This window comes from Acinonyx jubatus, chromosome B3, assembly GCF_027475565.1.
Source record: "Acinonyx jubatus isolate Ajub_Pintada_27869175 chromosome B3, VMU_Ajub_asm_v1.0, whole genome shotgun sequence".
Taxonomy (NCBI): domain Eukaryota; kingdom Metazoa; phylum Chordata; class Mammalia; order Carnivora; family Felidae; genus Acinonyx; species Acinonyx jubatus.
Window position 1 is genome coordinate 97,729,633 of NC_069386.1, and position 15,159 is coordinate 97,744,791.

General features: G+C 38.3%; 1 long non-coding RNA gene across 1 annotated transcript in view; it reads right to left on the minus strand.

Moving 5' to 3' along the window:
* Nucleotides 1-15,159, minus strand: part of LOC128316032 (uncharacterized) — a 28,920-nt gene that overhangs the window by 9,089 nt on the left and 4,672 nt on the right. The window contains exon 2 of the long non-coding RNA XR_008299406.1: nt 11,370-11,571. This is a non-coding gene — a long non-coding RNA (uncharacterized LOC128316032). The remainder of the gene's footprint in view (nt 1-11,369; nt 11,572-15,159) is intronic.

Here is a 15,159-nt window from a genome sequence, read left to right on the forward strand (position 1 = left end):
TCCTCTGCACTTAAAAGCATCTTTGTAGAACCCTCAGTCCCATGTCTTTCTAGAGCTTGGAGACCCCAAATCCAGACACCATAATATAGATCAAGTCACTTGTCAAGAGCCTTGATGGACTGAGTGTGTTGTGAAGGGATCCAAAGCACCAAAAAGTTCAGCCCCACGGCTTGAGTCAAGTATTGATCTCAGATGGATAGGTATTCATTGTTATTAAACCTTACCTGTGTTTGCTTCTCTTGAGAACACAGCACTACTATTTAACACTATAATTTGACATCGTTTGTCAGATTGTTAATGCCATAACCTCAGGCTTTCCTTATTTTGTACCTGTAGCATTTCGTTTTGGATCCTCAATGCCCACTTCAACTTGATCACTTATCGTATTCATTTTTAATATTTTTTCCAGTATTTGATTAACAACTATTTTCTCCTCCTGCCTGGTTTAGCAGCACTGCAAATTTAGCTAACATACACTTTTAGCTACAAATTTAGCTAACATTGATAGGACCCCTCTCAAAGGTGTTCAATTGGGTAAGACAATGTCTCTAAATGCATTAGGGCAGGAGTCCACAAACTTTTTTCTATAAAATGCCTGAGAGTGAACATTTTAGATTTTGCCCTATGGTTTCTGTTGCAACTAATCCACTCTGCCATTATAGCACAAAACCAGCCATAGATAATACATAAGCAAACAGGCATGACTCTGTTCCAATACAGCTTGTTTTATGGACACTAAAATTTGAATTTCATATCATTTTAACATGTCACAAAATACTATTTTCCTTTCAAGTTTTTTTCTGGCCATTTAAACATCCAAACACCATTCTTAGCTCACAGACTGTACAAAAGCAGGCTATGACAGGGTGAGGTTTGGTAGCCTTGACACAGAGATCAATACTTATATATCTGCTAGGGGGTTAATATGTGAAATATATAAAGAACCCATACAATTCATTAGCAAAAAACCCCAAACAATCCGATTAAAAAATTGGCAGAGGAACTGAATATTTTTCTAAAGAAGACACACAGATGGCCAACAGACACATGAAAAAGTGCTCAATATCATTAATCATCAGGGAAATACAAATCAAAACCACAATGAGATGTCACTTCACACCTGTTAGAATGGCCATCATCTAAAAGACAAGATATGGGGCACCTGGATGGCTCAGTAGGTTAAGCGTCTTACTTTGGCTCAGGTCATGATCTAATGGCTCGTGAGTTCAAGCCCCGCCATTGGGCTCAGTGCTGACAGCTCAGAGCCTGGAGCCTGCTTCAGATTCTGTGTCTTCCTCTCTCTGTCTGCCTCTCCCCCGACTCGTGCTCTCTCTCTCACTCTCTCAAAAATAAATAAACATTTAAAAATTTTTTTAATAATTAAAAAAAAGATAAGATATAGCGAGCGTTACCAGGGATGTAAAGAAAAGGGAACTCTCAGGCACTTTTGGTGGAATGTAAATTGGTGCGGCCGCTGTAGAAAACTATATGAAGGACCCTCAAAAAAATTAAAAACAGAACTATCAATTGATCTAGCAATTCCACTTCTGGGTACCTATCCAAAGGAAATGAAATCACTATGTTGAACAGATACCTGCATCCCCCTGTTCCTTGCAGTATTATTTACATTAGCCAAGATAGAAACAACCTAAGTGTCCACTGACAGATAAATAGACAAAGAAAATGTGGGGATACTTGGGTGGCTCACTTGGTTAAGTGTCTGAGTCTTGATTTCAGCTCAGGTCATGATTTCAGGGTTCGTGAGATCAAGCCCATGTCCAGCTCCCTGCTGATTGCACGGGGCCTGCTTGGGATTCTCTCTCTCCCTCTCTCTGCCCCTCCCCAATTCGGGCACGTGCACTCTCTCTCTCTCTCTCTCAAAGTAAATAAATAAACCTTTTTAAATTTTTTAAAATGTTTTATTTATTTTTGAGAGAGAGAGGGGAAGCATGAGCAGGGAGGGACAGAATGAGAGGGAGACAGAATCTGAAGCCGGCTCCAGGCTCTGAGCTGTCAGCACAGAGCCCGACATAGGACTCAAACTCACAAATGGGGAGATCCTGACCTGAGCCAAAGTTGGACATTTAACTGACTGGGCCACCAGGCGCCCCAATGAACCTTTTTTTAAAGGAAAATGTGGTGTACACACACACACACACACACACACAAAGAGTATTATTTGGCCATAAAAAAGAAGGAAATTCTGCCATTTGCTACAACATAGATAGACCTTGAGGGCATTACGCTAAGTGAAATAACTCAGACAAAGACATATACTAAATGATCTCACATACATCTAAAATCTAGCAGAACCAAGCTCATGGAGACAGAAAATAGACTGGGGGCTTCCAGAGGCAAGTGTGGGTGGGGTGGATGAAGGTGGTCAAAAGATGTAAACTTCTAGGTATAAGACGAATAAGTTCTGGGGATATAAACTACAGCATGGTGACTAAAGTTAACAAAACCATATAATATATATGAAAATGGCTAATAGAGTAGACCTTAAAAGTTCTTATCACAAGAAAAAAATTTTAACTATGTGAGGTGATAGATACCACAGTACGCCTGATAAAGAATTCAAAGTAACGGTCAAAGTAGCTAAACTTATTGTGTGGTGATCATTTCACAATATATACACATATCAAATCATCATGCTATAGTCCTAAAACTAATACAATGTTACATGTCAATTACATTTCTATAAAAACAGAAAAAAAGAAAAATAAATAAGTCTACTATCTTCCTTAAATATTCTATTAATTTTATACACAGGTATAATCCAGATGATACGTTCTTATGAAAATCCATTGAAATATAAATATATAAAAATATGTTATAAATTTCAGATGCCCAAGGTGACTGAGTCTATTCTAAACCATATCGTTTATACATTGATAAATATTACATATATATAGATAGTCATCACGTATTGAAGAACCTTTTGTGAACTATTACTGTGAACTTAAATAAAGAACACATGAAAAAGCAAGATGCAGTCCTTTTAGGGAATTAACACTTTAGTGGCAGAAGCTTATGTTAGAAATAAATATATAAATATATACTAAAATATGTATGTGTGTACGTGTGTGCGTATATATCACATACGTAGGTATGTAGGTATGTAGGAGGGGCAGAGTCACTGTTGGGAACCAAACCCCTGGCAAGACTAATCACAAAGAGGAGGGACAGCACAAGAAGGGAGAAGAGCAGACCCACACAAGGCACACCAGGCACAGGGGACCTGCCCGCACTGGGAAGATGAGTCCCCATAATATGTTGGCTTTGAGAACCAGTGGGGCTTAATTTTGTGAATTTTTGCCATCAGTAGGGCTTAACTCTGGGTACTTTAAAACTCAGCAGGCTTAGTTTAGGGACAGGTAGAGGATGATACAAAACTGAGTCCCCACCCTTACAGAGCCACAATAACAAACAGCCCCTTGGGATACAGCATAGAAGCAGCAGTTTGAAAAGCACGTGGGGTATATGAGAAGATTTATTTACTAATCTCAGAACATGCGCTGGAGGGGCAGGAATATTTAGGAGACTTCTCCAAGAACAAGTGCTGGCAGATGCCATTTCTCTTCACATTCCCACCAATCCCCACCCCCTCCCCCAGACAGCAGGACATTTAGGGGAAACACTGTGATCACTGTCCGCCCAACTCGATACACCAGGCAAACTGCCCCCACATTCTCCTGCAAACCCACCCCCATCCAACGCGCCCCACTAGTAGGCATCCCTCCAAATCAGCTCCTGCCTCAACACACCCTGCAGGCATCCCCGGCAGGGACCAGTGCCACCCCAAAGTGACTCCTACACTGGAGAGAGGGAAAGATAACTACACAGACCAGTGCACCCATAGTCCCAACAGCCAAACCTTATGATAACCTGCAGTGCAGAGCGAGTACCCTGCAGATCAGTGCATCTGCAGCCCTGGACTGGGGGCAAGCATTTGATCTGACTGCTGGCCCACCCACCCATGAAAGCCTCACAGAGGACAATGTAGGGAGAGTGCCCTACAGGTTGGTGTGACTACAGCTAAGGAGCCGAGGGCAGGCTTCTGGTCTGACAGCTGATACCACCAACTACAAACCGACAGCGGCCGCAGACTGGCCCCTTAACAACACAGGCACCAAACCCTTCCTGTACCCACAGCAGGCAAAGTGGACCACTGCAGCCAACTGGACTGAAGGCAAATGCAACTCAGATAAAACAGTATGGCACATGTAGTCTAATAGGAGACACTCCTGAAGCACCTGGTCCCAGTGGACAGGATGCATTGGGCTACACGGCCCTCTTCTTCATAAGACCACTACTTTCAAGAGCAGGAGATGTAACTGACTTTCCTAATACATAGAAATATACACAGAGTTAGACAAAATGAGGAGACAGAGGAATATGTCCCAGATAAAAGAAGAGAATAGAACAAAAATCACAGCAAAAGAGCTAAGTGAAATGGAGATAGGCAGTATGCCTGATAAAGAATTCAAAGTAACAGTCACACAGACATTCACTGGACTCGAAAAAAGATTGGAGGACTTCAGTGAGACCCTCAACAAACAGAGGGAAAACATAAAAAAAGAACCAGTCAGAGACAAAGAACTCAATAACTGAAATAAAAAATATAGGAGAGGGAATCAATAGCAGATTAGAGGAGGCAGAGGAATGGATCAATGACTTGGAAGACAAGGTAATGAAAAGAGGCCAAGCTGAATAGTAAGTAAATAAATTAAATAAACAAATAAATAAATAAAATAAAAAATGAGAATAGGTTAAGGGAACCCAACAACATCATCAAGCATAATAACATTTACCTTACAGGGATCCCAGAAGAAGACAGAGAAAAGGGGGCAGAAAATGTATTTGAAGAAACAATAGCTGAAAAGTTCCCAAATCTGGGAACAGAAACAGACATCCAAATCTAGGAGGCATGGAGAACTCCCAACAAAATCAACCCAAGGAGGTCCACATCAAGACACACTGTAATTAAAAGGGCAAATGATAGTGAAAAGAGAATTTTTAAAGCAGCAAGAGAAAAAGAAAACAGTTACATACAAGGGACCCCCCCCCCCACAAGGCTGTCAGTTGATATTTTGGAAGAAACTTTGCAAGCCTGAAGGGAGTGGCATGATATGTTCAAAGTGCTGGGAAAAAAAAAAAAAAAACTGCAACCACAAATACACTATCCAGCAAGGTTATCATTCAGAATAGAAGGAGAGACAGAAAGTTTCCCAGATAAACAAAAACTAAAGGAATTCATGATCACTAAACCAGCCTTATAAGAAATGTTAAAGAAAATTCTTTGAATGGAAAGAAAATGCCATAGTCAGGAGTAAGAAAATTAGGAACGGGATAAGAGTTCACAGGTACATGCAAACATAGAATAAAAGTAGTAGATGAATCACTTGTAAAATCAGTATGGGAGTTAAAGCACAAAAACAGCAAATCAATTATATCCACAAAATTCAGTCAAGGCATTCATAAAATAAAATGATGTAAAGTATCAAATCATATACATAAAACATGGGGAGGGGAGTAAAAATTTAATGCTTTTAGAATGGATTTGGACTTAAGTGACCATCAATTTAACATAGACTGCTATGTGCATAAGATGTTATATATGAACCTAATGATAACCACAAATCAAAAAGCTGTAATAGATACACAAAAAATAAAGAGAAAGGAACCCAAGCTTAACACTAAAGAAAGCCATCAAAAAGCAAGGGAAAAGAGCAAGAGAAGAAGAAAGGAACAGAGAAGAACTACAAAAACAACCGTAAAACAAGTAACAAATGGCAAAAAAGCATATACCTATCGATATTACTTTTGGTGTAAATGGACTAAATGCTCCAATCAAAAGACATAGGGTACTGAATGATAAAAAAAATCTAAGACCTGTATATATACTGTCTATAAGAGATTCACTTCAGACCTAAAGACACATGCAGACTGAAAGTGAAGGGATGGAAGAACATTCACCATGTAAATGAATGTGAAAAGAAAGCTGGGGTAGTAATACTTGTGTCAGCCAAAACAGACTTTAAAACAAAGACTATAACAAGAGACAAAGAAGGACACTGCACAATGATAAAGGGAACAATCCAACAAGAGTATAACAATAGTATATACAATAGTATATATATATATATATATATATATACACCATATATAGTATATATATATATATATATATATATATACACCATATATAGTATATATATATATATATACACAATAGTATAACTTACAGTATCTATGCACCCAATATGAAAACACCTAAATATATAAAGCCACTATTAATAGGCATATGGAAGAAACCGACAGTAATAAATACTCACAGGGGACTCTAACACCCCACTTACATCAATGGATACATCATCCAGACAGAAAATTGACAAGAAAATAGTGGCTTTGAATGACACATTAGACCAGATGGACCTAATAGATACATTCAGAACACGCTATCCAAAAAGAGTGGTACACACATTCTTTTCAAGTGCCCATGGAACATTTTCCAGAATAAGTCAGATGTTAGGCCATAAATTTGTCTCAATAAATTTAAAAAGTCTCAATAAATTAAAAAATGTGGAGGGACGCCTGGGTGGCTCAGTCAGTTAATCATTGAACTTTAGCTCAGGTCATGATCTCGCGGTTTTTGAGTTTGAACCCTGCGTCGGGCTCTGCGCTGACAGCTCGGAGCCTGGAACCTACTTCGGATTCTGTGTCTCCCTCTCTTTCTGCCCCTCCCTCACTCACATTCTGTCTCTCTCTCAAAAATAAACATTAAAAATAAATGTGGAAATCATATCATGCATCTTTTCCAACCACAACAGTATGAAACTAGAAATCAATCACATGAAATAATCTGGAAAAAACACAAAGCATAGAGACTAAATAACATGCTACTAAACAATGAGTGGGCAAACCAATAAATCAAGGAGGAAATAAAAAAAATACATGGACACAAATAAGTGAAAACACAATGGTCTAAAATCTTTGGGATGTGGGGCACCACCTGGTAGTTCAGTCAGTTAAAAATCCGACTTAGGCTCAGATCATGATCTCACAGTTTGTGAGTTCAAACTCTGTGTAGGGCTCTGTGCTGACAGTTTGGAGCCTGGGACCTGCTTCAGATTCTGTGTCTCCCTCTCTCTCTCTCTCTCTCTCTGCCCTTCCCCTGCTCACACTCTCTCTGTCTCTCTCTCTCTCAAAAATAAATAAACGTTTAAAAAATTTTAAATCTTTGGGATGCAACAAAGCTGTTCTAAGAGGGAAGTTTATAGCAATACAGTTCTACCTCAAGAAACAAGAAAAATCTCATAAGAACAACCTAATCCTACAAGTAAAGAAGTTAAATTAAAAAAAAGAAAAAAAGCCCAAAGCAAGTGGAAGGAAGGAAATAATAAAGATTAGAGCAGAAACAAATGAAATAGAGATTAAAGTAACAATAGAACAAATCAGTGAAACCAGGAACTGTTCTCTGGAAAGATCAACAAAGTTGATAAAACTTAGCCAGACTTATCAAGAAAAAAAAGAGAGGATCCAAATAAATAAAATCAGAAATGAAGGAAGAGAAATAACTGACATCACAGAAATGCAAAGGATTATGGATTATAACAGAATATTATGAAAAAATATATACCAACAAACTGGACAACCTAGAAAAAAAATGGATAAATTCCTAGAAACATACAACCTTCAAAACTAAATCAGGAAAAAATAGAAAATTTAAACAGACCAACTACTAGCAATGGATTGACTCAGTCATTGAAAAACTCCAACAAATAAATGTTCAGGACCAGATGGTCTCACAGGCAAATTCTACCAAACATTTATGGAAGAGTTAATACCTATTTTTCTCAAACAATTCCAAAAAATAGAAAAGGAGAGGAAGCTTCCGAATTCATTCTATGAGGCCAGCATTATCTTGGTACCAAAACCAGATAAAGACACTGCAAAAAAAGAAAACTACCAATATCTCTGATGAACATCAATGTAAAAATCCTGAACACAATATTAGCAAACTGAATCCAACAGTACATTTAAAAAATCATTCACCATGATCAAGTGGGATTTATTCCAAGGATGCAAGGGTGTTTCAATATTGTAAATCAATCAATATGATCCATCACATTAACAAGAGAAAGCACAAAATCCATGATTATCTCAATAGATGCAGAAAAAGCATTTGACAAAGTATAATACCCATTCATGACAAAAACTCTCAACAAAATAGGTTTAGAGGAAACATTATTATATCTCAACATAATAAAGGCCATTTGTGAAAAACCCATAGCTAACATCATACAAAATGATGAAAAACTGACCGCTTCTCCTCTAAGGTCAGGCACAAGACAAATATGTCCATTGTCACCACTTCTATTCAACATAGTACTGGAAGTCCTGACCACAGCAATCAGACAAGAAAAAGAAATAAAAGGCATCCAGTGTGGTAAGAAAGAAGTAAAACTTTCACTATTTCCAGATGACATTATACTATACATAGAAAATCCTAAAGAATCCACCGAAAAACTACTAAAACTGATAAAAAAAATTCAGTAAAGTCACAGGATACAAAATTAATATATAGATACCTGTTGAATCTCTTTAAAATGAAGTAGCAGAAAGAGAAATTAAGAAAACAGTCCCATTTACAAGTGTCCCCCAAAGAATAAAATACCTAGGAATAAACTTAGCCAAGGAGGTGAAAGACCTGTGCTCTGAAAACTATAAAACACTGATAAAAGAAATTGTAAAATACACAAATGGAAAGATATTCCATGCTCAAGGATTGGAAGAATTAATATTGTTAAAATGTCAATATTACCCAAAGGAATCTACAGATTCAATGCAATCCCTATCAAAATAACAACAGATTTTTCACAGAACTAAAACAATCCTAAAATTTGTATAGAACCACAAAAGACCCTAAATAGCCAAAGCAATCTTGAGAAAGAAGAACAAAACTGGAGGTATCACAATCCCAGATTTCAAGATATAATACAAAGTTGTAGTAATCAAATCAGTATGGTACTGGCATAAAAATAGACTCATAGACTGATGGAACAGAAGAGAGCCCAGAGATAAAACTACAGGTATATGGTCAATTAATCTATGACAAAGGAGGCAAGAACATACAACGGGGAAAACACAGTCTCTTCAACAAATGGTGTCAGGAAGACTGGATAGCTACATGCATAAGAATGAAACTGAACCACTTTCTTACACCATAGATAAAAACAAACACAAGAAAGATTAAAGACCTACATGTGAGACCTGAAACCATAAAACTCTTAGAAAAAAAAACATAGGCAATTTCTTTGACATCAAGTACAAAAACATTTTTCTAGATATGTCTCCTCAGGCAAGGGAATAAAAAGCAAAATTCAACTATTGGAACTACACCAAAATAAAAACACATTTGCACAGCAATGCAAACAATCAACAAAAATCAAGGCAACCTACTGAATGGGAGAAGATATTTGCAAATTTATATCTGATAAGGGGTTAATATCTAAAATATATAGGGGTGCCTGGATGGCTCAATCAGTTGAGCAACCAATTCTTGATCTCGGCTCAGGTCATGATCTCATGGTTTGTGAGTTCAAGCCCTACATTGGGCTCTTTGCTGACAGTGGAGAGTCTGCTCAGGATTCTCTGTCTCTCTCTCTCTCTCTACCTCTCCCTCACTCATGCCTGTGCTATTTCCCTCTCTCTCTCAAAAATAACATTAAAAAAAATAAAGATTTACAAAATATATAAAGATCTTCTACTTAACACCAAAAAAAAAAATCCGTCAAATATTCTAATTTAAAAATGTGCAGATGACCTTAGTAGACATTTTTCCAAAAAAGATATACAAATGGCCAACTGACACATGAAAAGATGGCCAACATTGGTAACTGTCAGGGAAATGCAAATCAAAACCACAATGAGATATTACCCTACACCTGCCAGAATGGCTAAAAAGCGTAAGAAATAACAAGTATTGACAAAGATGTGAAGGAACCCTTGTGCACCGTTAAGAACGCAAAGTGGTACAACCGCTGTGAAAACAACACAGAGTTTTCCTCAAAAAATTAAAAATAGTATTAGCATAGGATTCAGCGATTCCACTATTGGATATTTATCCAAAGAAAATGAAAATACTATTCTGAAAAGATATATGCACCCCTATGTATACTGCAGCATTATTTACAATAGCCAAGATATAAAAGCAACCCACGTGTGCATCCGTGGGTGAATGGTTAAAGATGTACTGTGTATATACAGAGATATAGATACCAATATAGATTACAGAATATTATACAGCCATAAAAGGGATGGTATCTTGCCATTTGCAACAACATGAATGGATCTAGAGGGTATAATACTATGTGAAATAAGTCAGACTGAGAAAGACAAACAGCATATGATTCCCCTCACATATGGCATTTAAGAAACAAAACAAGTAAACAAAGAAAAAAAGGGGAAAAAACAGACTATTAAATACAGAGAACAAAATGGTGGTTTCCAGAGGAAAGGTAGGTGGGGGGTGGGTGAAACAGAATAAGGGTATACTTCTCGTGATGGGCACTGGGAAATGCAGAGAATTGTTGAATCATTATATTGTATAGCTGAAACTAATATAACATTGTGTTCATTAAAAATAAGTAAAGTAAATAAAATAAAAATAAAACCATTCTTAGTTCACAAGTTGTACAAAAGCAGACCAGAGTTTGGCAAGGTTTGTTGGCCCTGATGTGGAAATCCATGTTTCTATTAACATTTTGTGAGCTAGGGACACCTGGGTGGCAGTTGGTTAAGCGTCCGACTTCGGCTCAGGTCATGATCTCATGGTTCGTGAGTTCAAGTCCCGCATCAGGCTCTGTGCTGACAGCTCAGAGCCTGGAACCTGCTTCAGATTCTGTGTCTCCCTCTCTCTCTGTCCCTCCCCTGCTTGTGTTCTGTCTGTCTCTCTGTCTCTCAAAAATAAACAAACATAAAAGAAAAAAAATAAAAACAACATTTTGTGAGCTAGATAGGCACAACTATAACTTTCATGCTCACTATTCTCAGTTCCCCAGGCAGTAAAATCACTAGAATCAAGTCCTAAAGACCAGAGATAAAAACTAATAAAAATGCATTCGATGAAATAAAGTTGAAATTATAATCTAGAAACAACTGCTCCCTTCAAGTTTAATTACAAATCACTGTAGCTAAGAATATTCATTTATTCATATGAGGTTTCATATTTTCATATTTCCCTTTTCCCTTCAAACTTCAGTTTTATGAAGTGTTCACAGAAAAAAAATAAATGAAAAGATTTTTGACTCCACATTAATAATAAATAGCCTCAGGCAGTGAACACTGGCCACTCCTGATGTTACCCTTGGCTCTGAAGTCTGATTGACCATGTCAAATTCTTCCTGTCTTGAGTGATTTTAATTCAGGCCCCCACCGTCCAGGTCCACGGTACTTGATTTCCATTTTGGTTACATGCTTCTGTAAGTTAAACAAATGATTTGGATTCAGGACAGTAGGTTCTAGACAAATCCTGTCTCAAGAGGAATTTCAAGCCGGCAGGATAAACTAGGAAGGAGGAGAAAGAAATGGGTAAATTACCTGTGGTGAAAAATTTAAAGTGGCCTCTAGACTACTAGCCTCATTAAGAGTTCAGACCTAAAAACACTACACACTAGAAGACAAAAAAAAAAAAAAATCTGTATCCTGTGGATTTAGCTATTTGGGGCTTTAGCTATGAGGTCTGGATTATAGACTGTTGTCTAAACCTTCCTAGTTTTCACCAGGCTGACTCTTGTGGTCTCAACCCCTTTGCCTCATTCTGCCCTCTAGTGCCTCTGCTCCTGGCTGCCTCTACCTCAGCTGGGGATTTCTTTTCTTTTTTTTTTTTTTTTAAGCTTATTTATTTATTTTTGAGAAAGAGAGAAAGAGCAGGGGAGGGGCAGAGAGAGGGAGAGAGAGAATCCCAAGCAGGCTCCGCACTGTCAGTACAGAGCCCGCTCAACAGAGGGCTCAAACTCACAAACCATAAGATCATAACCTGAGCCAAGGGTCAGACACTCAACTGACCCAGGTGCCCCTCAGCTTGGGATTTCTGGGTTTCTGCCTTTAACTCACTTCCACCTCCATTGTGTGGCTGTCCCATGGCTGTCCCTTTGAATTAGACTCTTTCCTTGGTGTTCTGCTCTTTTCAAAGGGCATAGTTGAGTTCTTGGGGACAAGAAGAATGCAAATTAAAAATAGAAGGTACTACGTTTCTGTATCAAAGCAATAGTGAATATATAATACAAACATGAATCTATATATGTATATTTAATGCTGTTAGAGGTGTCAGGAAACATATTCTCACATAATGTAGGTACATGTGTAAATCAGAACATCGGATAGCCCTGTTGTGATACAATTTGACAACATACATCAAGAGCCATAAAACTGTTTGTATCCTTTAATTGCATAGCCCATTTCTAGGAAGATAGCCTAGCAGAAGAAACTTAATATAGAAAAAACTTTCAGCAGAAAGATATTCACTATAACATAATCATGACAGAACAAGGGAAACCCACATATCCAGCCAGGGGGGAAGACAATTGTTAACTAAGCTGCATATAGTTGATGAGTAGTGTTAGTGTTTATAATGCAAGAAAAGGTGAAAAAGCTACAAAATTGCATGTACAGAAGGATTCCCACTATTAAAAAGGGTATTTGCATAGGAAAAAAAGAAGAAAAATTCCAAATAATAGTTAATTTCTTCTTCATACTTTTATGTACTTGATATTTACTACTGTATATACACTAGATAATCAGGGAGAAAATAAGTGTTGCATTACATGGTATATAACACTGTACGTACACCAGAATGATCAGGGAAAAGGGTTAGTGATATATTGCTGACAGAAAAGAGCTGAACGTAAAGTTGCATATGCAAAATGAATGCAATGATTAAAAAAAAAAACACTCTACATCAAGGACATCAAACTTAAATACCTACGGAAGCCAATAGGCAGCATAAACAAATAAAAGAAACCGCACTGGGACAATGGCAAATTGGCAAGCACGGGTTCCTTCTGAAGGTGACTCTCTCCTTAGCTCCTGCCATTTGAAAATACAGGTTCGATTTTTCAAGAAAAATTCCAAATCTGGATTTAATTAAAAATCTCTTCATTTTTGCCTGTTAAAAATCTAATTTAAATGGTAAATACACTGCATGAGCCCAATAAAACATGCCAGATTTTTTTTAGCTGAAAGACTGCTCATTTGTGTCTTCTGCTTGATATCTGAATAAATACACACATGCACACAGAAATAGACCTTAGAGAGAATCCAGCCAAAATGGAAGCAGTCATCATGCCTGAATGATGGAACTCTGGTGATTCCTACTATTTCCTATGCTTTCATACATATAAATTTTCTTTGATATGCACAGATGATGCTCTTATAATGAAAACTTCAAAACATTATTTTTCACCATCATACAGACAGAGTTTATCTTTTTTGAGGGTTTCTCAGGATCTGGAGCTTCTTTTTCTCATTCCTTTCTGCATATTATAGACATTAACTTCATCTTTTAGTTGTTCTTTTTTGTAAATTTTATTTAAAAAAAATGTTTTTAATGTTTGTTTATTTTTGAAAGGAGAGAGAGAGACAGAGCGTGAGTGGGGGAGGGGCAGAGAGAGAGGGAGTCACAGAACCCGAAGCAGGCTCCAGGCTCTGAGCTGTCAGCACAGAACCTGACACAGGGCTTGAACTCATGATCCGTGAGATCATGACCTGAGTGAAGTCGGACGCCCAAGAGACTGAGCCACCCAGGCACCTCAGCTTTTAGTTGTTCTTAATAGGGATTTTACAAACAGCGCCGACAGATCATACATAGATGCAAGACTTAAAGATACCAGCATAAAAATGACAACCATGTCAAGTGGACAGTAAAACAGGATGTCATTTTGATGTCACTGCCTAGTCTCTCTCTCCCCACCCCCTTGCCTCTGTTGCACTGAAACCCAATCAAAAGGAATCACATCCCTCCAGCCTAGTTGACTGTAACAGGTCAGCTGAGGAGAAGAGGAGAGGCAGTAATTAAGCAAGAGTTGATGATTTGGAAACAGTGAAAGATTTTACAATTTACCCCAAATTATTTTAATAATTCTCTTTTAAAGCTGAGCTGTTTCTGCAGACATAAAAAAAAAAAGGTAACAAAAGACCATCTCCAATTCTACTCAAGATAGAGGTGCAGATCTTGGAGAAAAACTATATAAAGGAAGTTAGATTTGCCCTTCTACAAGTCAAGTGCCATTAAGGGCCTTTTTAATTTCCTTTACATTTTCCTTGTAAGCTCAAAGGGACATTCAAGTTTCACTTTATGTTCAGAGGTGGCAGGCCCTGTGCATGGCAGGAATCAGACTTTGACTCTTTCGTTTGCTTCTCCTTGAGAATGTGCCCTGGGTGGGGGGGCTTAGACATCACAGGAAAGTATTTGGGAAGGTGGGTTTGGAGGGAGTCCTAGAGCCCTGCCGTGGGCAGGGGTAGTGAGGTCAAGTGGTGGGGAGAAGGGTTTGCATACTTTTGAACTTGTGCCAGCACTGCTTGATTTTCCCTTGGCTTCTTCCCCTGAGAGGTTAGACGCTTTGTGTCAGTGATAATGCCGGTAAGTGCTTCACAACCAGGTCTCTGGGGGGAAGAGCCTTGATTTACAGCATTTGCTGATTTTTGCCGTGTCAGCACTCCCACCAGAGCTGACTTCCAGCCATCACTCTGCCACGACTGAATGCAGAGCTGGAGAGATGTACACACCTGGCTCCTCCAGCACCCCACTAGTTTAGCTCCGCTGGTCCAGAACGGTCAGGCCAAAGGGTCTGTTGCTTTGCAAAGGGTTGCTCGGCCCTGTCGGTTGTTCTGGCTATGAAATCCAGCTCTATTCTGCTGCTGCTCTGATCTCCTTTGGTTGGACACAGTCTTACTCTGGGATCTTTTTTAGCTTGTCCAATTAACAATCTTTTCTCACCACATTTTATTACTGTATCTCCCTTCCCGTATTTTATCTTTGTCATTTTATTGATTTTTCTCTTTACCACTTTTCATTGCAGATGGAGAACACTGAATCGGGAATCCCCCTTTCTTTAAAAAGGTGGAGAGCTCATGCCATGGTAGGTGCTCACTTTG